The following is a 27,304-nucleotide window of genomic DNA, read 5'->3' on the forward strand; positions in this document are numbered from 1 at the left end:
CGAATCCCACATCGGGCTCCCGGTGCATGGAGCCCGCTTCTCCCTCTGCCTATGTCTCTGCCTCTCTCTCTCTCTCTCTCTCTCTCTCTCTCTCTCTGTGTGACTATCATAAATAAATAAAAATTAAAAATAAAAAAAAATAAATAAATAAATTTTAGTATTAAGTGTTCTAAATCTGTCGAAAATGCTGCTGGTATTTTGAAAGAGATTGCATTGACTCTGTAGATTTCTCTGGGTAGTATGAACATCTTTACAATATTAATTCTTCCAATTCATGAGCATAAAATAGCTTTCCATTTGTTTGAGGCATCTTCAATTCCTTTCATCGGTGTTTTACAGTTTTTAGAGTACAGGTCTTTTATCTCTTTGGTTAAGTTTATTCCTAGGTATTTTATTTTATTTGGTCCAAACATAAATGGGATGGTTTTCTTAATTTCTCTTTCTGCTACTTTGCTATTACTATATAGAAACACTACCAATTTCTGGGTATTAATATTGTATCCTGCTAACTTTACTACATTTACATTTACAACAATTATTTCTAATAGTTTTTTTGGTGCAGTCTTTGGGGGCTTCTATGTATAATATGATGCTGTCTACAAGTAGTGACAGTTTAATTTCTGCCTTGCCAGTATAGATTCCTATTATTTCTTTTTCTTGTCTAATTTCTGTGACTAGGACTTCCAATACTATTGAATAAAAGTGGTAAGAATGAATATCCTTGTCTTATTCCTGACCTTAGGGGAAAAGGTCTCAATTTTTCACCATTCTGATATTGGTGTTAGATTTTTCATACATGGCCTTTATAACATTGAGGCATGTTTCCTCTAAAGTCACTTTGCTGAGACTTTTTGTCATGAACAGGTGCTGAATTTCGTCAAATGCTTTTCCTGCATCTACTGAGATAATCATATGATTTTATCTTTCCTTTCTTAATGGATATATCACACTGACTGATTTACAAATATCAAACCATCCTTGCATCCCCTGGAATAAATCCCACTTGATCATGGTGAATGATCTTTTTGAGCCTTAGGATATTTTTTTAACTTGCCAGGGAAACAGACAACTGACTTTTGTGGCTGGTCAAGGTAAAACGATAAAATGAAAAAAGAATTCTTATTTACCCATCTGTACAGAGTCCTATATAATTTACCTACACATGGCCCAACTATAAAATCATGTTACCTCTATAAAGACTTAATGAAGATGCCAGATTTATGTGGTATTTTCAATCTAAAAATATTGTGCCCTGATAAGTATACCAAATGTTTTAGTCAGAATTATATTCTATGTGTTTACAAACAAATTATATATGCATGACAGGACAGTGCTATATTTTTTTCTAGATCTCCAAAACCTACAATGTTTATAATATATGAAATTACTCAATGAATATAAACTGAATTGATATGAAACACATATCAGCTAGTAAAAGGAAGAGAAAGAATGAGAGGAGAAAGAGACCTATATCAGCCAATTATATGTACTCATGTACCAAGTAGTCCAAACATGCATACAGAAATATATTTTTATGTATAAGAAGCTGAAACCCATTCCTAAAGTTTCCAACAAGCCAAAAATACACATTTTTTTTTCAAACATTCATATAGGAGGCCTGTTTTAGGTTATAAATATAACTTTATCATCCTTTGTTAGGAATGCATAATGAAAGGAAGACAAACCCCAGGGTACTGATTTACTGTACTCTTGTGCCTTTCCTTGCTGATTTATTAAGGTGCCTTGAAAATGCCTTTGGAAGAAGCCTGTTTCCATTTTCGGGGAATAGTTATTCTTCTGACACTCATCTATAGAGCACAGAGAGCAAAATATAGAAATTAAGATGATAAAAAGTAATTTTTAGGTAAAATATGTATTTTTCTTCATGCCCCATTAGTTTTTACAAATCATTAGTATTTGAACAACAGCAGGTTGGGATCCCTGGGTGGCGCAGTGGTTTAGCGCCTGCCTTTGGCCCAGGGTGCGATCCTGGAGACCCAGGATCGAATCCCATGTCAGGCTCTCGGTGCATGGAGCCTGCTTCTCCCTCTGCCTGTGTCTCTGCCCCTCTCTCTTTCTCTCTCTCTCTCTCTGTGTGTGTGACTATCATAAATAAATACAAACTAAAAAAAAAATTTGTGAACAACAGCAGGTTATATGGAATTATGCTATAAACTTTCACTACCAAAAATAGTACCTGTCAGTGTTTATAAAGTCATTAGGTTCTAACACTATTCTAAATAAATTTTAGGTGACAAAATACTGCAAAACAGTCCTAGTAAAGTGAAGAAAAACATTAACTGATTTTGTTTGTTCTTGTTAAGTAAAAACTACAGAATTTTTCTGATTAAGAAATGGTACATAATTCCTACAATGAAACCTACAATACTTATACTACCAATAACAAACAGACATGTCCAATGCCAGAACTGTGTAAAATTCTAGGAAAGCTTGAAGTTCCTGTTTACCCCCACCCCCTTCTTGAGATCAATGCAACTACTAATTCCAAACCCTAGCAGAGCAGCACTGCCTTCCTCCCCACTACCCACCCATTACCCACACATACCAGCAGCCACAGACCAAACAGACATGGGCTACCTTGTGAAGTAGCACTGCCAGAGGAAAAGATGACTACTGAACCAAAAAAGAACAAGAAGATGTGAGAAGATTTAAATTCAGCATGACAAAAGACACAACATGATTTTCAAATTAAAAATTTAGTAAAGAATTTAAGAAAAAGATGGACCACCACCACCACCACCCCTTTTTTTTTAGCCTCTTGGGCCACTAATTCAGCTCCCAGGTGGACAAATATCTAAAAACAAACATCTTCAGGAAAAAGTTAAGGGTCTTTAAGTGCATATCACAAAGGATACGTGGTTCAGAATAAGGAAAAATTAAATGGGATAATGATACAGAGAACAGACAAAATTTCTTTGAGCTGAAGAAAAAACCTGAGTTTCCTAATTAAAACAGCTCACCAAACATGATAAATGTTTGACATACACTTAACCACATCCTGGTACAGTTATTAATTTTGTTACAAATGATCCAAATTTTCAAAAATGAAGGAAAAAATCTTAAAACCTCCTAGGTAGAGAGTACTTGACACCTTACAATACAAAGTAAAACACCCAAATCAGAATAGATACTTCATGATAGTAAACAATAGTGGAAGTGGGAGAACATACATAAATATGTTATATAACAACATAATTTCATATATATATGAAATGACACTTAGGTTAAGTGTATCTCTGACACTTAGGTTAAGTGTATCTCTTCCATGGTATGAAATTGAGATATCTCTATTATTCACATTGTATTATTATTGACCATTTGGAGCATATGTTGGCCCTGGATATACCTCTCCTTTTTTAAGACAAGGGGGGGAAACGTAGAACAAATAAAAATATTTAGTAACATAAAATAAAAAGATGAGCATGCCATAGAAAACAGAAGTATGTGTTTTTTTAATGACCTCAATTTTTCTTAAATGTAACTGACTGCAAAATGAGAGGAGTCTAAAGATTGATTAAAAAAAAAAAAGTCTAAACCAAAAGGTTATTTTGCTGAAAAAAGGCAGAAGAGCTAGGTGAGTCACTGAATTTAAACTAAATGTCTTAAAAGCACTAAAGATCAGAGTCAACAATGCAGAAAATCTAATTGGAAAAAATGCTTTAGAATTTTACCTATAACACAGAAAGAATAATTAAGAGATAAAAAAATCATAAGAGAAAATAGATATGTAGGAAAGTGATTCATCAGTACATATAATCAGAGCTACTAAAAAGGAGGAAAGAACAAATGGAAGCAAAGTAGTATAAAAAGTTGTAATACAAGAAAATTTTCCTAAACTTATAGAAAACACATATAAATCTATTATTTAAAAGAATTCATCATAATTAAAGCAAACACAATGAATATAGGCCAACATTCAAAACTGTGTTGGAGTAAACATTTCACTTTTAAGAGTAAATAATGATTTATATATATTCAATTAAGAAAATAGATTTCATGTACAAAGTTCAAAAAAGAAAAGGAGAATTAAGCCATCTTCATTAAAAAGTGAGACACAGTGAAGCAATGTCTACAGAATTTTAGGTGAAAAAAGTCTGACCCAGAGGTCTACACTTAATCCTGCTAACATTCATACATGAAGTCAACAGAAATGTATTCTTCAGTCATACCAAGGACACAAAAAATATTCTACTACATACACCAAAATCAATTTCCAGTATATTAAAAAGTAAAATGTACAATGAAATAAAAAGGTATTAGAAGAAAATATTCATTACTATTATTCTGATTTCATGATAAGAAAGACTTTTTAAGCATAAATACAAAGGTGGAAAACATAGAGAGGATAATAGATTTTGCTTTCAAAAATTCATTTGTATACATAAATATCAAAAGCCAAAAGCTTATAAACTGAAAAAGTTAAGCCCAGGTATACAGCTAGAGGTATAAGACAGCTATACACTTAATATAACAGGAAATTTCACAGTAGTGTGAAGAATAACTCAATAAAAAATAAGTATAAACTATGATCAAGTAAATCACTGAAAGAATATTTAAAATGTAATAAATATGAAAAAATAAAAAATGATCAACTATGCTTTTATACACACACACATACACAGGGAATAATCATTTTTTTGCATATACAATATATTTTATTGTGCACATTCTTTTTTTTTTTAAGATTTTATTTATTTATTCATAGAAACACAGAGAGAGAATGAGAGGTAGACCCTGCAGAGGGAGAAGCAGGCTCCATGGAGAGAGCCCAACGCGGGACTCTATCCAGGGTCTCCAGGATCACGCCCTGGGCTGCAGGCGGCGCTAAACCGCTGCGCCACCGGGGCTGCCCTATTGTGCACATTCTAACAGAGAAATTCCAATTTCAGAAAATCACCCAGCAATATTTATGGTGGCCCTAAGTGTAATCACCAAAAATGACCAACAGTATTTGATTGTTTCACCATGCTTTCAGAGAATGGAATACCATGCGGCTACTAAAGATGTAATAGAAAAATATCTAAACCCATGATGATTTTCAATAAATATTTAGTAAATTAATAAGCAAATGATTAACTGATTCAGTGAAAAACAGAATACAGTGCTAATTTCATTTAAATTATCAATATACATATAGAATATACTTGAAAAAGTAATTGAAAGATCTATGCCAAAATATTATTTTGAATGATGGAATTATTGGTGATTTTGTGGTTTTCATTATACTTGCATGAAAATTTCCAGAATTATTACAGTAAGCATGCGTTAACTGATATAACTGAAAAAAGTACAAAAATTTTGTGTAAGGTACTGAACACAAAGTAAGAAATCAATAAATTGCAGGCATTTTAAGCATTAAGTAGTGATTTTCTCTCTTTAATGAAAAGCAGCTCATCAAAGCTAAAGACAAAGACAGCTAATATTATGAAAAATATTTACTGAGAACCTATTTTTATATTAAGTCTTATAATATTATTTTTGAGACCTTTCCCTCTGGTAAAGAATTATGACATTTTATATGAGATAGTTAGTGCCTAGTGTTTGAAACCACCATTAGAGAATTTCTCAAGAACTTGGATACCAGTTCATTTATTCAGATATATCCAGGGCATAGTGCAATACCTCTGGTTCATAACACATAGAGGGGATTAATAAATGTAATTTTTAAAAAACTAATCTAAATCTATCACAGTCATATGATGGCACAGGAATTGATTTTTATATAAAATCACCTTAAACCAAAAGAAATGAAGCTTTTATTATAAAAAAAAATTTTAAGCTATCAACCAGAGATGAGGAGAGAGTGAAGAGAACTTCCTTGCTTTCCATGAACAGCTAAGCACCCTTAAAATTCATGCCTTCTGTGTGCTATGATCATTTCTTCCCTATATAGGCACTATTTATTTTCAGGGTAGGCCTGCAATTGTACTACTCAAGTCTGTTCTGCAGGATATAATCCAACTTCCCAGGCAGAACTGGTATAAAAATAATTAGTTTTACAGAGCAAGGAAGATCTAGTACTAAAATTATATGGTGGCAATAATAGTAATCACGGTGATCACAAAAGCAAGCATACATCAGACTCAACATAAAACATAAAGTCAACCCCACCTTGACAGATTTATCTAAACTTCACAGACAAGACAAATGAAAAGGAAGAGTAAGGAAAAATTATAAGTGGGAACTGAATATCCATCACAGAAAAAATATCTGGAAATAGGTATATGTGGTTAAAATACATAGATAATGATCTTTCAGTAACACAAAAACATCCCTTATCTTCCTTATTCGTGAACTCATACTATTACATCAAAACTGATATAATCTGTGTTCTCCCATCCAAGGTTGAAGTCTGCATATACTGTACTATTAGCCTGGAGACACCACAGGAACTAGGAGAATGCCAGATAGGATGAATGTGTCTGTCAAGAAAGAAAGAAAAATCCCAGTTTTCCCCATCTCCTGAGCTTTAAAGTGGATTTTTCATTCAACTGTGCTTGAGACATCATTACTGTACATACTGCATTATCCTATAATGTGTATATTTACAAATAAACACTTAAACCAGAATATAACCTGTGACCCAAGACAATGACATACAAACACAAAATTTTTAAAGTAACAATCAAAATGTCAATCTATACAGGCACATCACATAAAACTTGAGAATATTTACACTCATTTTTCTACTGTAAATTATGAACTATGGTCATAATTAATATTACAAAAACAAGGTTTATGAAAAACATTTTAAAATAAAATCAAGATACTTTAAAGTACTTTTATAATATTTACTCTACGCAATGTGCTTTTATTAAGTATAAGGTGTTACTATTTATAATCATCTCTCAATTTTTAGATAAAAATGTAATATCACTGTAATATATTATCCCTTTTCTGTGTACCTTAAATGAGCTAGAGTTTTAAATTAGATACCTTCAGATAATGTGAGAGGTTTTGTACTTGTAAGGAAGTTTTGCAATTATAAAAGTTAAATCAATCACTAAACATTAAAGAACATTTAAATTCAACAATATATAGGGACACCTGGGTGGCTCAGCAGTTAAGTGTTTGCCTCCGGCCCAGGGCATGATCCAGTCCCACGTTGGGCTCCCTGCATGGAGCCTGCTTCTCTCTCTGCCTATGTCTCTGCCTCTCTCTCCATGTGTCTCTCATGAATAAATAAATAAAATATTTAAATATATATATGTATATATATAAATAAAACAAGTGTGCATTTAATAAAAAAACAGAAAAGAAATATCCCTCCAACTCTAATTGTTAATATGTAAGAGTAATGGAATTATAGTTGGTTTATTCTCTTTTCCAAAGTTAATTTCCTCTCATCTTACTGTTTTGTAAGTAGCAATAACAATGACAATAATAATAATCCAAGTAATTTTGAAAAATTTATAAGGAGAAATAAAATAGGTAGAGGCCTCAGTAAGACAGTTGAAAAAGAGTCCTGAAATTCATTTACCTCAAAACAAGGAAGACAAAATTTGATGCAATGTGGTCTGAGAATATTTTAACCAACACAACATAGAAAGTAGAAGTGAGTGGTATATTTATTAGAAAGATAATGCCTTATTTTAATTGTTTCAAAAGTTCCAATCAATGCAACAAAGCTGAAAACTCTTCACTTTTGAAAAAGAAAAAATGATCACTATTTTTAAATATTTTGATGTTCTATCCAGATAGAATATGAAAAATAGCTAGAAAATTATTAGAATTCATAAAATTAATTATTTAATACAACTACTTGAATTCTAATAGCTTTCATATATTATTGAGATATTTAGAAAACAAGATAGAAAAAGATCCCAGTAACAGAATGAGATATGAAACTAACAAGAAGTCCACAGAACTTATATAAAGAAAACTACAAAACTTTATTGGGAGGGATAGATAAGACTTGAAAAAGTGGATAGACACAACCCTGCTCTTGAATGAAAAAGAATATTACAAAGATTTCAAATCTCCCTAAATCAATGTACAAACTTAGAACTTCACCAAATGATTTTGAAGCTTAGCTAAGAGATTAAAGGACCCAGAAAAACAAAACAGCCAAGACCAATTTGAACACAAAAATAATCAGGGGAAGTGTAAACTATCAGATAGTAAAGCATATTATCAAATTCTAATAAAATTAAAAGCAAATTAGCAAAATATCCTAAAAAGTTCTCAATTTCCTATCACTGGAAGTATAACTAAGAGACATAGTAGAGTATAATAAAGAGAATCTTCTTATTGAGCTATAAGCTGTTCTACATCATTTCTAGTTTCTTTGAACATTATATTCTATGCCTCTATGTATTTACAATGATACATCAGATATCTCTGAAATACATATTATTTTACAGTGAGAATTTCATAATTTACCTTGAGTCATAAGTATATACATGCTGAGTCTGCCTGCCTCTAACTCAAGTGCCCCAACACAGCACAAAAAGCAACCTATACATTCCCAAAGGGTACCCACCTAGTAACTGCAGGAGGTCCAGAAAGTAAAACAAGTGCAAAGGCCTTGAGGTAGAAACAAGCTTAGTGCCTTAGTGTCTGCAAGGTAAGCAGAGAGAGTAGTTGGAGAAAATCTGAAAGGGGAAGAATAGAGATAATGTTGAATAAATACTCGGAGATCAAATCATACAGGGCCTTAAGGCTACTGTCAAGCTATTTGATTTTATTTTTTGTACCACTGGAAATCATTAATGGGTTTTAAACCGGAGTGGTTAATTTTTTTCTTTTTTAAAGATCACTCCAGTTGTTATGTGGAAAATGGACGGAGGTAGGCAAAGAAGGAAATAAGATGAGCATTGTAGACAAGAGATGATGGTGATTTGTTTGTTCATTTCTTTTTGATGATGGTTTTTATAAGGGTATTTTCTGGTGTGAAAAGCTGGGAAGGGAGATAGTACCAATTACTAAATGGAAGGAGAGCATGTTTGAGAGATGGCACTCAGGAGTTCAATCTCGAAAATATATATGAAGTGTAGTATAAGCATCAGGACCATGGAACTGCTAACTGAGCTGGAGATAAGAATTTGAGTTATTGGGCACCTGGGTGGCTCAGTGGTTGAGCATCTCTCTTTGGCTCAGGTTGTGATCCCAGGATCCTGGGATCAAGCCCTGCATCAGACTCCTTGCAGGGAGCCTCTTCTCCTTCTGCCTGTGTCTCTGCCTCTCTCTCTCTCTGTCTCTCAAATAAATAAATAAATAAATAAATAAATAAATAAATAAAATCTTTTTTAAAAAATTGAGTTATTTGCCTAGAAGTGGTATTGAAAGCCATAAAACCACACAAGATGACCAAAAGAGAGTGTACAGTGAAAGAAGAAAGAAAGAAAGAAAGAAAGAAAGAAAGAAAGAAAGAAAGAAAGAAAGGGAAAGAGAGAGAGAGAGAGAGAGAAAGAAAGAAAGAAAGAAAGAAAGAAAGAAAGAAAGAAAGAAGAAAAAAAAAGAAAGAAAGAAGAAAAGTAAATACATAAGTAAGTAAGGCTGAGATGGAGTCTTGGTAACTCCAACATCAGAAGTCTGTGAACAAATAGCCACTTCTATGTAACTAGTCCCAAAGAACTTACATCAGTGAGCAATGCCAACTGCATCAACCAGATGAGAAGACTGAGATCCCCTATGGTAGGACAAACTTTAAACCCTTCAGTTACATGTCCCATATTATCAACATACACATGTACAGCTCTACATGCATCAGAGCCCAATAAATGTGGGTTAAGAAGTTACTCATTACTGACTGATTATGATGTATCAGACATTATACTAGGTCATTTGAATACATTAGTAAAAGTCACTGGGCTTTGGAGAGTAATGGCTAAGCACAGAGTACAAAGTTTAAGAAAGATCTATAATCTTGGTGCCAGGCAACAGCACACCAACTTTGAGAAACAAAGACAGCAGGGGATGTCAGACTCCAAATCTCTCTCTGTTCAAGCACATAGAAGATTAATTCCTCCCATTTCCCACTCTGAACTAAATAAGATCCCAGGGTTCTTTGGCAGGCTCAAGAAGAAAATGCTAGATTTTGGCTAAAGGACAGAAGGGAACTCAAATGAGATGTTATAATAGATGTACCCAGATCTGAAACAATGAGTCATAGGAGTTAAATATATATAACTAGTGTTAAATAAGCTTATTCAGGAAGATACACCTAAAAATTGTCTTTTTCCCCTCCTTCCTATTGTCTTTCAATCTGTTCTTTGCATCTCCCATCCCTGTTGGTAGGTTACAGTGGAGATAAGCTCCTATTTTACAAACAGTCTCCTAATAACCAGCGCTGACATGCAGAACGTAAGACAGAACCACTTAAAAACCACCTCTCAGGCTGAGGCCACAGCATCAGGGAGAATCTGTATGGGATGTACTGAAACAGGAAGGCAGGATCATGCATTTAAGGTAACCCCTTCAAATTAATCTTTTATTCTGATCAGTTCGCCTGCAGATTTTCTCTTTATATGTGGCCTTTGTGTATCGAGATGACTTTGGCCACTTCTTACCAAGCCATTCTCTTTAGAATGTTTGGGATCTTGTCACCTATTACCTTTAGCATTGAGGATCCATCCAAGACTCTTAAACAACAAGGTTGTAACCCATTAAGCAAACGCTTTGTCATAAATGATATCATCCCCATTTTCCAAATGAAAAAACTGAGGCTCAGAGAGATTAAGTGACTTGCCCAAGGTACAGAGAGGCAGAGTGAGATTTGTTCCAAGTCCTGTCCAACCCCTAAATTTTTTTAATTGCACTGCAATGATACATGTTGGAGAAATGAAGTCAGATGTAATATAAGTTAGAACCTATCCACCATATTAATTAGTCAGTATATAACAAATTAGTCATCTTTCTCCAGTCATGGATTAAAACCACTTTTTAAAACTATAGGTGCCAAAATCTCAATCCCAGCGCTCTGATTCAGAAGTCTGAGACAGAATTTATTAATATGTACCTATATTCATTTTTAACATGGAAGCTCCTGGGTTAAACTTTCAGCTTTTATTTAGTATGTTATTTGAAACTGTCTTAGAGCCTACTGGAACTTCTAGCAAATAAACCTGTTAAGAAATCTGTAAGCCTAGGAATGGAAGCAAATAAAGTATATTTGTTTCAAGTAAAATGAAGAAGAAAATTATATTGTTGGAGTATATGTCATTAAGGCACACAAAGAATAAGGAGCTTGGGCTCCTTCTATAAGCAAATAACAAAGCCAGCACAGAGGCAAGTAAAGCAGTGATTACCAAATACCTTGACATCTGCCTGAATTCTGTCTGAATTTGATCAAAGTATAGCACAGGTAAATTCCTAATTTACCTTGCTCATAACTTCATCTCTTCAAAAGCAAAGGAACAACGAGGATTTCTTAATTAAAACAGCATCTGTTAACATCCCCTAATGCTGCCTCTCCTAATTTTCACCAAAGTATTTATAAACACATAGGAAAAGATGAAAACACACCATCTAAAATTTAGGATTGTTTTAAGACAACTTAAAGCAAACATCTGGAAAGAATCTCCACAAAGCAAGAGATATTAACCAGTTTGACCTCAAATGGAAGACTGAGAATGGTTTTTTTTTTCTCAAACTGACCTCCAAATATGAATCTGAGAAGTGGATTCAGTTATGATTCACATGAACAGAGACTAAAAAAGATAATACAACATCTTGTCTAATGAAAAACAGCCTAGATAAGTAGCACCTCTTTCAAAAGGTTAAGAAGTAGAAAACAGCCAACATGAAATCTATAAAATATTTCTTAATAACTTACTTAAGATCATAAACTCTTTCTCTGAATACCGCATTATCTGATCCCACAAGTTTTGATATGTACTTTTGTTACTGTTCCATTCTTAAAAGTTTGTAACCCAGGAGTTATTTGGGAATACATATGTTTTTTAGTTTCCAAACACATGTATTATTTTATGCCATTTTCCTTTTATAGTTAATTTCTAATCGGGTTATTTTAGGATGACATAAAATAATCCATATGATACATATTTTTTGAAATCTGTTGAGACTACTTGTGAGCCAATAGATGCTAAATGTATACTTGAAAAGAATATGTTTTGTCTTGTGTGCAAGATTTCTGTGATTTTATCTTAGATCAATATTACTGAGATAAAATACAGCCAGCCCAGAGATAACATAAAGCAGAAAAAATTACAAAATCTCTCATTACTAATAAAGAACAGGAAAGTCAAATCCTTTGGTATTCCAGACACTGAACTGATTGAGCTTATTTTGATGGTTGTAGGCTACATAAGAAAACCAATGTTTATTATCTCCTAAATATAATAGATGCTCCTAATATCTAAAACCCTTTTCTACAATAAAATTGGAAGTGATCCTAAAGATAAAGATCTGTATATTATCTTTTCTAATAAATGCTAGTATTTTGTATCTAGAAAAAAACAAGTTTTTAAATAATTATAAATTATGCTTAGCAAGAAGCAAATGTCCTATCAACCAGTTCAGACTTTGATGTTGACCACTTCTGGATGGACAAGTAAAATATGAATTGTCCACATACAGAATAACAATATTAGACAAACAATGATGTCTGCTTCCTGAAAGCAGAAAGAAAGAGCTCAAGTTTTGATATATTTGTAGTGACTGCCATTTCTCACCAAAGCAGGGTTTCTGCACTAATCATTTCTAGCTGGCGGTACCATCCTGGAATAAGTTCATCTGGAAATAAGACACACATTCAAATTTTTACCTGAACAAAAGATTGCTATGCATTGAACTGTGCCCCTCCCCCAAAATTCATATCTGAAATCCTAGCCCTCGTACTTCACAACATTATGACCTTTTTTTAAGCGAGAGCATTACAAATGTAATAAGTCAAGATGAGGTCATACTGGAGTAAGCGGGCCCAATTCCATATGACTAGAGTTCCTAGGGAAAATTTCTAAAAAAAGAATACCATGTGAAAATACAGAGGTATGGGAAAATGGAGAACTAGAATGATGCATCTACAAACCAAGGAACACCAAAGATTGCCAGAAAACCACCAGAAGCTAGGAATGTAAAAAAAAAAAAAAAAAAAAAAAAAAAAAAAAAAAAGATTCTCCTACAGATTACTGAGAGAATATGGTCTGCCAATACCTTAGGATATAGGACTTCCAAACCCTAGAACTAAGACAACAAATTTCTGTTGTTCTAAGTTACCCAGATTGTGGTACTTTGTTGCATCAGCTTTGGGAAATTAATACAGAAATATCTGCAGATACTCCTTAGAGAACCTGATGAGGAGTTTGTAATAGCATCACAATGTCAAACAATTCAAAATAATATTTTTTAAATTAAAGTGGGATAAAAATCTAACTGGAAACACTGAATGAATATCTAGGTTTTCACTCTGTGAAATCTATAGAATCTATAGAAAATCTAGAATCTATTTGTACTCATTTCCAATGCTCATTCCTGAAAAGTCAATATCTAGAATAACATTTCAGAATTTTTAAATTCCTAAATTAAAAACAGTAGAATGAAAATTTAGCAATTAGCCTTTGTCTGATACATGTCTGTCTTAAATACTCTTCAAAAGTTCTAATAATGCACTAAACATATGTTGTGCTCTTATGAAATCTTAAACAACCTAATGAGACAATATATGTGTATACGCAACCACATGAACCTTGAGGAAGGTTAACCAAGCTTTTCCTTTGGATATCAAGTCTATGATTTATTTTATTCCATCCAGTAATGAGGTTGAGCAAGGGATAATTACTAGTGTGGAAGGTTTCAGCAATCATTTTTTTCAAAGGAAGAAAATAAAATTTAGAAATGGGAAATGACTATTATAACACACTGAGCAATAACACTCCTTTTTAGTAGTATATAAAAACATGTACATCATTAACCCATGCTATGATAACATTTCAATGAATTGAACTCATTCCTTTGTACTAATCTTTCAAGATTATGGACCCTGTTATCAGCTTAATGGCTTTTTAAATGTGTAATTATATATGCTTCTAATATGTATAATGACAGAGTTCAAATGTTACCAGTTTAGTCTTATTTTTGCTCTCCTATCTATTGAATGGCAGGAAAGAAACTTTACTGTTTTCAAATAAAAAATTGCAAATGGCAATTTCATTATTTACAGTAAATTAATTCATACAAGTTAAAATTCATTACAATACAAAAAAAATAGTATATAGCATACTTTGGTAAAATTGGTTGTGTTCCAAGACACCTCTTCCCACCCCTGCCATCAGCCTGTGCCCAATGCAGCCATCTTACAATGGAAGCCTAGGTTCCATGTGCCTGGAAAAAACCTGGCCTGCACCTGAGCCAGAAGTCCTACCAAAATGGCCACGGTGTAAAGTGCCCCAGAACCCCAGCTGGCTGCACATGATCTAGTCACCCCACCAGAGCAGACCCAGGGTTGCATACCTGGGGCCCCCTAACCCAGCTTAACCTATACCTGCTCCAGTTGCAGCCATCCTGCCAAGGAGGTAATGGCATGATTTACTCCAAGACTCCTGGCCATAACCTTCTCCATCTCCAGCCATTCTGCCAAAGCCTCCAGGCATACACAGTCTATACAGGAAATGCTCCTACACAAGGTCACTGTTTCAACACTAGAAGAGGGAGCTCTTCCACTTAATTCATAGAAACAAACAGAAAATGCCAAATAAAATTAGGAGACAGAGGAATATGTTCCAAATGAAAGAAAAAGACATAATCCAAGGGGGGGGGGGGGAATCCCTAATGGAAAAAGATTAGTAATTTACTTGATAAAGAGTTCAAAGTACATCATAAAAGATCCTCATTGAGCTTGGGAACAAAACGGATAAACACAGTAAGAACTTCAGCAAGAGTTTAAAAAATAAGAAAAAAAGAACAATCAGGGCTGAAGAATACAATAACTGAAATGAAAAAAAACACTAGAAGGAATCAATACCAGATCAGATGTTACAGAAGAATGAATCAGCCATCTGCAGACCAGAATAGTGGAAATAACCCAATTCGAGCAGCAAAAAGAAGGGTACCTGGGTGGCTCGGTCAGTTAGGTGTTCAACTCTTGATTTCAGCTCATGTCATGGTCTCAGGGTCGTGGGATTGAGCCCTGCATCAGGTTCCATACTCAGTGGGGAATCTGAGATCCTTTCCCTCTTCCTCTGTCCCTCCCCCTGCTTGTGTACACATTTGCATGTGCTCTCTAAAATAAATAAGTAACCCTTTATTTAAAAAAAAAAAGAACAGCACAAAGAAAAAATAATCTTTAAAAATGAGAACAGAATGAAGGACTTCTGGGACAACATCAAGCATACCAACATTCTTAGTCTGGGGAAGGAAACAAAGATCCAGGTTTAGGAAGCACGGAGTCCTAAACAAGATGAACCTAAAGGTATCCATAAAAGATATTATAATTAAAATGGCAAAAACGAAAAATAAAGAGAATCTTAAAGTCAGCAAGAGATAAACAGTCACGCCCAACAGACATCCCATAAGCCTATAAGCTGGTTTTTCAGCAAAAAATTTTTCAAAACCAGAAAGGAGTGACAGGATATATTTAAAGTCCTAAAAGATAAAAATGTAGAATGAAGAATACTCTACCTGGCAAGGCTATCATTCAGAATTGAAGGAGAAATAGACTTTCCCAAATATGCAAAAACTAAAAGAATCCACCACCACTAAACTGGCCTTCTAAGAAATGGTAAAGGGTTTTCTTAAGCATAAAAAAAAAAGCCATAACTAAAATTAAAGAAATACATGAAAGGGAAAAATCCCACTGGTAATGGCAAATGTATAGTAAAAGCAGTGGAGCGACACCAGGCCACCATGAGTTATGTGCCCGGTCATCTTCAGTTTTCAAGGTCGAAGGGAAGGAGAGTTAGGCCCACTGGCTGCTTCTCTGTCCCCTGCCTGTCAACTAGTGACAGCCTGAGCAGAAATAGTGTGTGGAGAAGTTCTTCCCAGGTGCTGGATACCATGGTAAAAGGCCAAGTGGGGGGGGGGCAGGAGACTAAAGACCCCACCCCCTGATGAATATGCTATATCTCCTCATCTGAGCCCTTCCTTTCCATTATTCCCCAACCACCTTATACTGATGTTATTTTTATCACAATTAAAAATGTTCATTGGTAAAGAAAAAAAAAAGCTAATATGAAATTAAAAGACAAAAATGCCAAAAATCAACTATAACTACAATAAGTAGATAGGGATACTCAAAATAAAAAGATGTAGAATATGAAATGGTAAGCATAAAATGTGAAGGAGGAGAGTAAAAATGTAGCGCTTTTAGAATGTGGTCAGTCTTGGGGCACCTGGATGGCTCAGTGGCTGAGCATCTGCCTTTGGCTCAGGTCGTGATCCCAGAGTCCTGGGATCGAGTCCCACATCAGGCTCCCTGCAGAGAACCTGCTTCTCCCTCTGCCTATGTCTCTACCTCTCTCTCTGTGTCTCTCATGAATAAATTTTAAAAAATCACAAAAAAAAGAGTATGCTCAAACTTAAGTGACTATTGGCTTAAAGTAGACTGCTATGTATACAGTTTGAAAAATGTGAACCTAATGGTAACCACAAACCAAACCTACAGCAGATACACAAAAAATAGGGAAAAGAACCCAAACATAACATTAAAGAAAACCATCAAACCATAATAGAAGAGACCAAGAGTAAAAGAAAGGAAAGAGAAGAACTACGAAAACAACCAGAAGACAATTAACAAAATGGCAGTAGGTACATACCTATTAATAACTACTTTAAAGGTAAATGGACTAAATGCTCCCATCAAGAGACACTGGGTGGTTGAATGGATTAAAAAAATAAGGCCTATCTATTTGCGGCCTGCATGAGACTCACTTTAGATCTAAAGGCATACACAGACTGAAAGTGAAGGCATGGAAATATTATTCCATGCAAAGAAACAAAAAGGGAACTGAAAAAACAATATTCCTATCAGACAAAACAGACTATAATGAAAGAAAACGGTTAGCATTACATAACAATTATAAAATAACGAACATAAAGACTCCTAACTCTGGGAAACTAACTATGGGTGGTGGAAGGGGAGGAGGGCGGGGGGTGGGGGTGAATGGGTGACAGGCACTGAGGGGAGCACTTGACGGGATAAGCACTGGGTGTTATTCTGTATGTTGGCAAATTGAACACCAATAAAAAATAAATTTATTATTTTAAATAAATAAATAAATAAATAAATAATAAAATTACCAAACAAGAAGATACAGCATTCATAAATATGTATGCACCTAATACAGGAGCACCTAAATAGAGCAAATATTAAGATATATAAAGAAAGAAACTGACAATACAATAGGAGTAGGGAACTTGGGATGCCTGGGTGACTCAGTGGTTGAGTGTCTGCTGCCTTCAGCTCAGGGCACGGTCCTGGGGTCCTGGGATCGAGTCCTGCATCAGGCTCCCCACGGGGAGCCTGCTTCTCCCTCTGCCTGTGTCTTTGCCTCTCTCTCTCTGTCTCTCATGAATAAATAAATAAGTAAAATCTTTTTAAAAAAAAAAAGAGCAGGGAACTTTATACCCCACTCACACCAACGGTTAGCTTATCCAAACAGAAAATCAATAAGGAAACATTGACCTTAAATGACACATCAGACCAGATGGACTTAATATGTATATACAAAACATTCCATCCAAAAACTGAAGAATAAACATTCTTTAAAGTACACATGGAATGTTATCTAGGATATATCATAAGTTAGGCCACAAAACAAGTCTTGATAAATTTAAGAAGACTGAAATCATATCAGGCATCTTTTGCAACCACAAAGATATGAAACCAAAAATCAATTACAAGAGGAAAATCTTAAAAAACACAAACACAGAGGGACTAAATAATGTTACCAGTCAATGGGTCAATGAAGAAATCAAAGAGGAAATAAAAAAATACCTGAGACAAATGACAATGGAAACACAACTTTCCAAAATCTAGGGGACATAGCAAAAGTAATTCTAAGAAAGAAGTTCATAGCAATACAGGTCTACTTCAAGAAGCAAGCAAAATCTCACATAAAGAATGTAACTGTACACGTAAGGAACTAGAAAAAGAAGAACAAACAAAATCCAAAGTTGGTAGAAGTCTCCTAAATAAATGGTGCTGGGAATACTCGACAGCTACATACAAAAGAATGAAACTGGACCACTATCTTATACCATGTATAAAAATAAATTCAAAATGGATTAAAGACATGAAGCTCTGAAACTATAAAATTCCTAAAGAAAACATAAGCAGTAAGCTCTTTGGCATCAGTCTAAGCAGCATTTTTCTGGACCCACTCCTCAGGCAGGGGCAATAAAAGCTAAAATAGACAAAGGGCATTACATCAAAATTAAAAACTTTTGCACAGTGATGAAAACTATCAATAAAACAAAAAGTCAGATTACTGAATGGGAGAAGATACTTGCAAATAATACATTTCATAAGGGGTTAATATCAAAAATACATAAAGAGCTTACACAACTTAATATTTAAAAAACAGCCTGATTAAAAAAATGGGCAACTTGCATAAACATTTTTCTGAAGACATACACATGGCCAAACAGGCACAGGAAAAGATACTCAGCATTACTAATCATCAGGAAAATGCAAATCAAAGCCACAATGAGACATCACCGCACATCTGTCAAGTGTAATAATTGGCTATTACCAAAAAGACAAAAAATAACAAATATTGGCAAGGTATAATATAAAGGAAAGGGAAATTTCATACACTATTGGTGGGAATTTAAACTGGTATAGCCACAAATGGAAAACAGTATGGAGGTTCCTCAAAAAATTAAAACTAGAATTACCATATGATCTAGTAATTCTACTATTAGATAATTTACCCAAAGAATACAAAAACACTAATTTGAAGGGATATATGCACCCCTATGTTTACTCCAGCATTATTTACAATAGCCAAATTATGGAATTAGCCCATGTCCCTTGATAAAGAAGATGTAGTGTGAGTGTATGTGTGTGTATATATATATATATATAATCAAATATTACTCATCCAGAAAAAAGAATGAAATCTTGCCATCTGCAGTGATGTGGATGGATCTAGAGGATATTATGCTAAGTGAAAGAAGTCAGAACAAGAAAGATAAATACTGTATGATTTCACCTATATGTGGAATCTAAAAAATAAAACAATCAAAACAGAAAGACTCACAGATACAGGAAACAAATTTGGTTACCAGAGAGGGAATGGGTAGAGGGACAGGAGTGGGTAGGAAAAATAGGTAAAAAGGATTAAGAGGTACATACTTCTCATTATAAAATAAATAAATCCTGCAGACATAAAAACACAGCATAGGGAACATAGTAAATAATATTGTAATAAAGTTATATGGTGACAGTAGTAACTAGACTTAATGTGAGGATCATTTTGTAATGTATAAAAATATCAAATCACTATGGTATACACCTGAAACTGATAGGATATATGTCAATTATACTTCAGTAAAAACACACTGCACAAATAGTTACAAGGAAGAGGTCAAATTTATTTTTCTTATTAAAAGTGAAGGGAAATAATACATAAGACTGGTATCTTGCTATCTACAGTATCATGGCTTTATTGCACTCATATCGAGATTGAGATTATTGAAAAATAATTCCAAGAATATTTCAATTAAGATATTCTTCAAATATTTTTAATATTATTTTGAAGCTTCATATGAATGTTACCAGTCATTTTCTTAATAGAAGCCTGTGATGATAAGTTTCATCCACATCTTCATGTGCTGCTTAAAGCTAACCAGGACTCATCTCTAAGCCTTGATTTGTCTTTCTTCCTGGAATATTTGTGTTTCTCTGGAAAATCCCTACTCACCTATTTCAGGATTTTTTTTTTCTTTCAAGATTTAATGCAAACCTCATCTCCATATAAACCTTCCATGGTTATTTCTTTTCCTAAGAGCTTTTCATTAGGGAATGAATCAAATAAATTGTAAATTATAGAAAGAATGGAATATTACACAACCATTTAAGTGAATGGCTGTAAGTATATCAAGAATAAATTTCAAAACCCACTGTAAAAAAAATATTTATTTCTATGTATTTTTAAATATCCAAAGAATAGTATCTATTTCATTCACATATACCTGCATTTGTAAATAGTAGAAAACATGCATAGAGACAATATAGATATCAATTTCAGACGTGGGGTGACACCCATGACAAAAAAAAGGAGCAAGAGAGAATGTATGAACTTTAGCTATAGTTGCAATGTTTTTATTAAGAGTGGTGGTGATGATGATAAAGAAGAATAGAAGAAGGAAAGAGAGAGAAAAAGACAAGGAAAGGGGAGGGAGAAGAATGGAGATGGGAGAGGGAGGTAGGAAAGGAAAAGAAGGGAGGGGAATGAGGAAGCAAAGAGGGGCAAATTATTAACATATATTTAATTTTAGTGGTATATACATAAACACAGTATTATTTTCTCTATTTTTATTATGATTTGAACATTGCTTTTTAAAGTTCAAATTTTATGTGAAAAATAACTTTAATGTCTCTTCATTCATGCACAGTGGTAATATTTAATAGTTTCCACTAATTTTATCCAATATATTCTGACAATGGCTTCAAAAAATTATCAAAACCTGCACTGTATTTATTTCTTAAGTGTTTGGCTTTCACAGAAATCTCTGTGTGATAGGAACCTAGGATATCTTTGGCTACGTGATTCCAAGATCTCAGTCTAATGTATAAAATAAAAGTAGAATTCAGCAGAAATTGTAGATAAAAAGGTGAAGGAAAAATCTCTGGTAACAATAAATAGGTAGGTAAATGGGTAAGTGTGTGGATGGATGGATGAATAGATGGATGGACAGACAGAACAAATTTATTTATTTTTTATATTTTTTAAAGATTTTATTTATTTACTCATGAGAGATACAGAGAGAGAGAGGCAGAGACACAGGCAGAGGGAGAAGCAGGCTCCATGCAGGGAGCCTGAGGTGGGACTCAATCCCGGGTCTCCAGGATCAGGCCCTGGGCTGAAGGCGGCGCTAAACCGCTTAACCACTGGGGCTGCCCAGACAGAACAAATTTAAAGAAAAAGCCACATTCTGTAATAAAGTTATATTTCAGATGCTTAGAAATTATTTTCACCTGAGATACATAGGCTGGAATCATTTATTAAATGGCTAAATGTATAAAGCCTGTATATGATAAAATCATAGTACCTAGAAAGATATTAATTCTCTGCAGTATTGTCAAGTCATTCATTCATTCTTTTATTTAATCACATGACCTTTGCCTACTTAAAGCTTAGATTACTGATTAGTTTGAACACAGTTTCCAAATGCAAAAGTTAACTTCATTGAAGTGACTTAATGAAAATTTATTCTACCTCATTGTGATGTTATTTTAGGAAATATATTTCTATATTGTTTTAATGAAGAAGTTTATTTACTCACCTTAGGTGAGTGTAAATACTAAATGAGAAGGATACTCTTCCTAAATGTTTTTATTTTATATGCTCCATTACCAAGGTCCCTGAATGACAATAATACTTTCCATCAAAATAAACTTAAATGGAGAGACTAAGCTTTTATTTGGAAATAGTCATCGATCAATCAATCACTATCTGCTAGTCACTGTTAGAAACTGGTATCTTTGCCCTCAGCAGAGTCTCTATACCATAGTAGTTCTCAACCTTGGCTGCACCCTGTAATCACTTGCGGAGCATTAAAACATATATACAGGGCGGCTGAGGCTGTCCGGGGGGTTCCGGACTCCAAGTCAGTGTCTCCAGGTGCCATGGGCAGGGCTGAGGCGCGCTGAGGGGGACGCAGGGCACCAGAGGGGATGCGGGGCTGGGCCATGGTGGGCTTCTTCGGGCAGCCTGCCACCGTGGGAGCCTGGGCTCAGGGAGCTGCTGGAGGAGTTCTCCCCGACTCAGGACAGGGCCAAGGACTGCAACGGGACAGGTGGCTCCAAGGTTGAGCACATGGAGAAGAGAGATGTCTGGAGCTGTTTGGCCGAGACTACTGTTACAGTGTGATCCAAAATGTGAATGGGGATATCTGTGGCCACTACCCCCAGCACATCCTGTTCCTGGAGTATGAAAGTTCTGAGAAGGAGAAAGACACATTTCAGAGCACTGTGCAGGTGAGCAAGTTGCAACACCTCGTCAACTGTAGCAGGACGGCCAGGTGCAGAGGACGGTTTGTCTGTCCAGTGATCCTGTTCAACGGCAAGCACATTTGCAGGTCTGATACCCTGGCTGGATGGGGAGAACTGTTTGGATGCACTGGCTACAACTATATCTTCTCAGGGGGTGCAGACGATGCCTGGGCAGATTCAGAGGACATCCCAGAGGAGGACTGTGCTCAGAGGCTATGACATCAAGCTGCTTCGATACCTGTCAGTCAAATACATCTGTGACCTGATGGTGGAGAACAAGAAGGTGAAGTTTGGCATGAATGTAACCTCCTCTGAGAAGGTGGACAAAGCCCAGCGCTATGCTGAGTTCACTCTCCTCTCCATCCCGTATCCAGGCTGTAAATTTTTCAAGGAATATAAGGATCGGGATTACATGGCAGAAAGGCTCATTTTTAACTGGAAGCAGGACTATGTCGATGCCCCACTGAGCATCCCTGATTTCCTGACTTGCTCTCTGAACATTGACTGGAGCCAGCATCAGAGTTGGGACCTGGTGTAACAAACACAAAACTACCCGAAACTGCTGCTTTCCATAATTAACAGCGATGATGACAGCGGGCTGCTGGTACACTGTATCTCAGGCTGGGATCAGACCCCCCTCTTCAGGTCTCTCCTATGCCTGTCCTTGTGGGCTGATGGACTTATCCACACATCCCTAAAGCCTGCTGAGATCCTCTACCTAACTGTGGCCTATGACTGGTTCCTCTTTGGGCACATGTTGGTAGATCGGCTCAGCAAAGGAGAGATTTTCTTCTTCTGCTTCAATTTTTTGAAGCATATCATCTCTGAGGAATTCTCTGCTCTGAAGACACAGAGGAGGAAGAGTTTGCCAGCCCGGGATGCAGGCTTCACTCTGGAAGATATCTGTATGCTGAGACGAAAGGGCTGAGGCAGCACCACCAGCCTTGGCAGCGATTTCTCTTTGGTCATGGAGAGCTCCCCAGGAGCCACCGGGAGTTTCACCTATGAGGCCGTGGAGCTGCTCCCTGCAGGAGCACAGACTCGCATCTTGGAGGAAGAGCCATTCATTCTCTCCACAGAGCGTGCTCTGGAACCAGCCACAGCCCTCAGAGGACCGCCTGCCTTCCCACCAGGGGCTGGGGGAAGCCAAGTCTTCTAGTTCCTCATCCTCGAACCAGGATGGGTAGCAGTCTCCTGGAGGTCCCCAAGCCCAGATCAGTAGACTATCCCCTGCCCGGATCCTCTCTCCACAGACTTTGGCAGCTGGCAGATGGTAACAGACTGTGGCAGTATTCAGGAATGGGCTGTCCTGCACACAGACTCCTCTCTCCCTTTCAGCTTCCCCAATGAGCTCCCTAACAGTTGTCTGCTTGCAGCCCTAGGTGAGTGGAGACTCACCTGCAGGAAGTACGTTCAGCTTTCTTGGCCGCATACAGTCCCTGTGGTGCTATTGGAGGCCTGCTGGAGCAGTTGTCAGTGGTGTTGGACTCCAGAGCACCAGCAGCAACATCTTATGAAGTAGCCAGCCTACAACTATTGCCTGTTCCTCTCACTGGACCCCGAACGGAATCAAAGCCATGCCTGGACAAGGGGTGCTTCAAGATAGGAGGGAAATCTTTTCACTCCTCCTTCTCCATCATGTACATGGCAGCCCCAGAACTGAGCAGGGCTAAGAACAGGGTTCTCCAACCCACAGCTTCCTGACTGGTGACCACCACCCCTCTCGTCATTTCCTTTCACCCACCCTAGTCTTTGTTGGAATTCCCATCAACTCTCAGAACTGTGTGGGGTTTCCCTGGGGCCTTGTGGGAGCTGAGACCTCATGAAAGACTCCCCTCTTCCCATTCTTGTTTCCTGGAGAGGAGGGATCACCTGCACTGAGAATGAGACAGTTTGACACAGATCACAAAATAAAAATCTTTTTGAAAAATAAATAAATAAATAAATAAATAAATAAATAAATAAATAAATAAACAAACATATATACAAAGCCTGGATCTCACCCTCAGAGCTTCTGATTTAATTGTTCTTAGATGCAACATGGGTACTGGCGTAAGGGAGAAGTTCTCATATGCCAAGACTGAAAACCACCCCTGGGATTCAACAGCGTAATACCCTTTTCTTCCTGTCTGAGGGCATAGGCTTCCATAATCATGGGATTAAACGCAAAGAATATTTGAGAAAAATTAACAAATGAAGATATTCACTAGGCATAATGTATTTAGCTATGTTTCATCCTTTCTTTTTCAAGCCAACTCTAAAATAAGAGCTGCTCTTTTTCCTTTAATCCTCACTCAGATACAATAACAATTCCAACATGTATAAACAAACACATTTGTCCTTTCATTATCTCATCCAATCAACCCAACAATCTAGAAACCTACAAACCTCAAATCTCTCCCTCATCTAGAAAGAATCCAGCATTTCTTCTTTCCTCAAGAGAGATAGGCAGTTAATTATAAAAACTGCTCTCTTCCATTAGCATTTTCATATGCCAAAATGGGAAGAAGTAAGATGGTACAGGTTTCAAACTGCCTCTAGCTAGAAAAGGGAAAAAAGTGAAATTGGCCTTGTATAGGCTTAAAAGGCTTGAAGAATTCACACAATAGGCCACAGTTCTTTGATTTCCACTTTCCTCTATAGGAATGAATATTAGGTAGGATAATAAGTATGTCAAGGTCATGTTTACCTAATTCTAATGAAGCAAAGCATAAATCCCAAATTGTTAACCAATTGCAGGGAATGAGTGTATCTTTTTTTTTCCAGAAGCCAAGTAATTTAAATGGAAAAATGTGTTTAGTGTTAAAAAGGAACTAGAATGTTACTATATTAGATAAGAGAGCAATCCGTGACCACATAATGTCATTAAAGTGATCGGATATTATGCAGTCCCTTAAATTGCTTTATTTCCCTCAGCAGAATATTAATTTCAGGTGAGTAATTTAAATTGCATTAACAGCAGACTCCTTAAAATGACACTTCATTTAGTCTTGAAAGTTGCTGCTGTTTAAGATATCCCCCCAGCCTGCCATTTCATACTGGTGCTAACTTGTGCCAGATTGTATATTGTTTTTCCAAAATACCATGGGGGTGTCAAATGCTTTATTGCAAACCTGCTGCTTTATGGGAATATGCAATGTAAATAAACTAGAGAGACACTTCTGCAAATTGCCCTATCTTAGATGGAAAATATTTCTATTAGATGTATGAAATCAACTGACAGTTTTATGAGCCAAATCATTTTGGAAATATCCTTCATATACACTGAATATCATCATATTTTCAGAGACCATATGGTAAAAAGTAGATGCATAAGCTCTTCAAGGACAGGCAAACTTACAGTCAGCATGAATCTCGATTCCAGTACCTGTTTCTCTTTCACTAACAAATATCCAGGTAAGACAACTCTCAAAGTTGCTAATTTGGGACGTCTGGGTGACTCAGCAGTTGAGCTCTGCCTTTGACTCAGGGCCAGATCCCAGGTCCAGGATCGAGTCCACATCGGGCTCCTGCAAGAGAGCCTGCTTCTCCCTCTGCCTGTGTCTCTGCCACTCTGTCTCTGTCTCTCATGAATAAATAAAATCTTTTTAAAAAATTGCTAATTTGGTGAAAAGTATGAAAAAAGTGTGTAATAAATTATTTATCACTGCTATTTTCCTTATAAAAACAAGATAAATCCGCATTCCTCTACATTCTATAGGCCACAAATCCAAAAACTCAAATAGAGACAGATCATGAGAGCCTGGACTAAATAGATAACAAGAGCTACAGGGTAAAGGATGAGTTTGTATAATCGTTGTTTTGTTAGGACCCTAGAACATCAACTTATAGCATGTTTATGTGAGAATAAAATTTTCATGGATGACTGAATGACATTATTACAAGTTTTGAGATATTTCAACCCAGTAGCAAATATATTATACAAGTTGAATTTACCTTTGACCTCCTAAGCCCTCCTCAAGAAAAGGAAATGTTATAAATTGGATACCACAGTCATTGTTTCAATCCCCCACCTTTATCAGGTAACTCTTCTTCTATTCCTTCTTTTCCATTATTAAAGAAGGTTTACAAGTGCCTTCAGAGAAATGAAACATCTCTTTACAACACAGGGTCTTTGCTTTCAACCATAAATCCTGTGACATGCTTTCCTTTTCTCCTACAAATTTCCTGTTCTAATCAGCAACACCTCTCTCTAATTGCTTGTGCATGCTCTCATGCATTTGCTATATGGCTCCTGCTTTCCTTACTCCCCTGCTTTTTTCTTCTAAGCTATTCCCATGCTGTTTAATTCAGTTGCCATGAAACTTCACTATCCCTGATTGTTGAATGCCTCCTGAATCAAGTTCACATATTCTAAGGCCATCTTCCCAGTAAAGTATTTCCGGTCATGGATTCATTCCAGCCAACCACTGATTTGACTATGTCTCTCTAATTCTCATTTTCTGAAGGATGGAACAGATTCTCTTTCCAGAAACCCTAGTTTTTAGAAAGAAGAAAAACCCAGCCTTCCCAGAAGACCACCAGCAGGAGTAACCTTTCCAAACTGATTTTACCATGCTTCTTGTTTATTTCCCTGAGAATTATCCCTGCCACCACTGTGAAACCACCTAGTCACAATAAGGTAGCAAAGCTGCCTGTCACCCAAGGGGCTATAAAAGTTAAATGTACGTTCTCAAACAATCAAATGGAGAAATTTGAAAACTTTCAAGTAAGTAATGACAAAAAAGGATTTCAGTTACTCATCGAGACCAATATCCAAGCAAATTACATACAGCTATCTGGAACAGTCCTTAAATTGTGGATAATCCAAAGTTAGCTTCTGTTAAAAATATAAGGAAAAATTAATGTAGAAAGAAGAAAACACATTCTCTTTATTATGAAGGGAATCAGAATATGCCCCCCAATTATGCCACTTTGGCATGATTGTAACTTGTTCAATCAAGTTACAATCCATTTATATAAGCTATTTTATATGAGACATAAAAGTCATTAAGTTTAGACACAAAAAATTGCTTGCTCCTTAGGGATCTTACTTGATATAGCAGATATTTTTTATTTTATTGTGACTTGTAACTTGTAACTCAAAATCATTATTTTGAGCTGAAGGCAATTAAAAAGGAACAGACACAAGAGGAACTCTCTGCTTCCCCCCTTCCTTTCTTTCTT

At 35.8% G+C, this 27,304-nt stretch overlaps 2 pseudogenes across 1 annotated transcript in view; one reads left to right on the top strand and one right to left on the bottom strand.

Annotated features, from left to right (window-relative positions):
* The window catches only part of LOC144317312 (proteasome subunit alpha type-1 pseudogene), a 121,219-nt pseudogene that overhangs the window by 68,131 nt on the left and 25,784 nt on the right, over positions 1 to 27,304 (bottom strand). The gene's annotated exons all lie outside the window — the stretch shown is intronic.
* Positions 22,346 to 23,655, top strand: LOC144316844 (phosphatidylinositol-3,5-bisphosphate 3-phosphatase MTMR14 pseudogene; annotated as a pseudogene).

The sequence above is a fragment of the Canis aureus genome, chromosome 7, assembly GCF_053574225.1.
Source record: "Canis aureus isolate CA01 chromosome 7, VMU_Caureus_v.1.0, whole genome shotgun sequence".
In the NCBI taxonomy this organism is placed as follows: domain Eukaryota; kingdom Metazoa; phylum Chordata; class Mammalia; order Carnivora; family Canidae; genus Canis; species Canis aureus.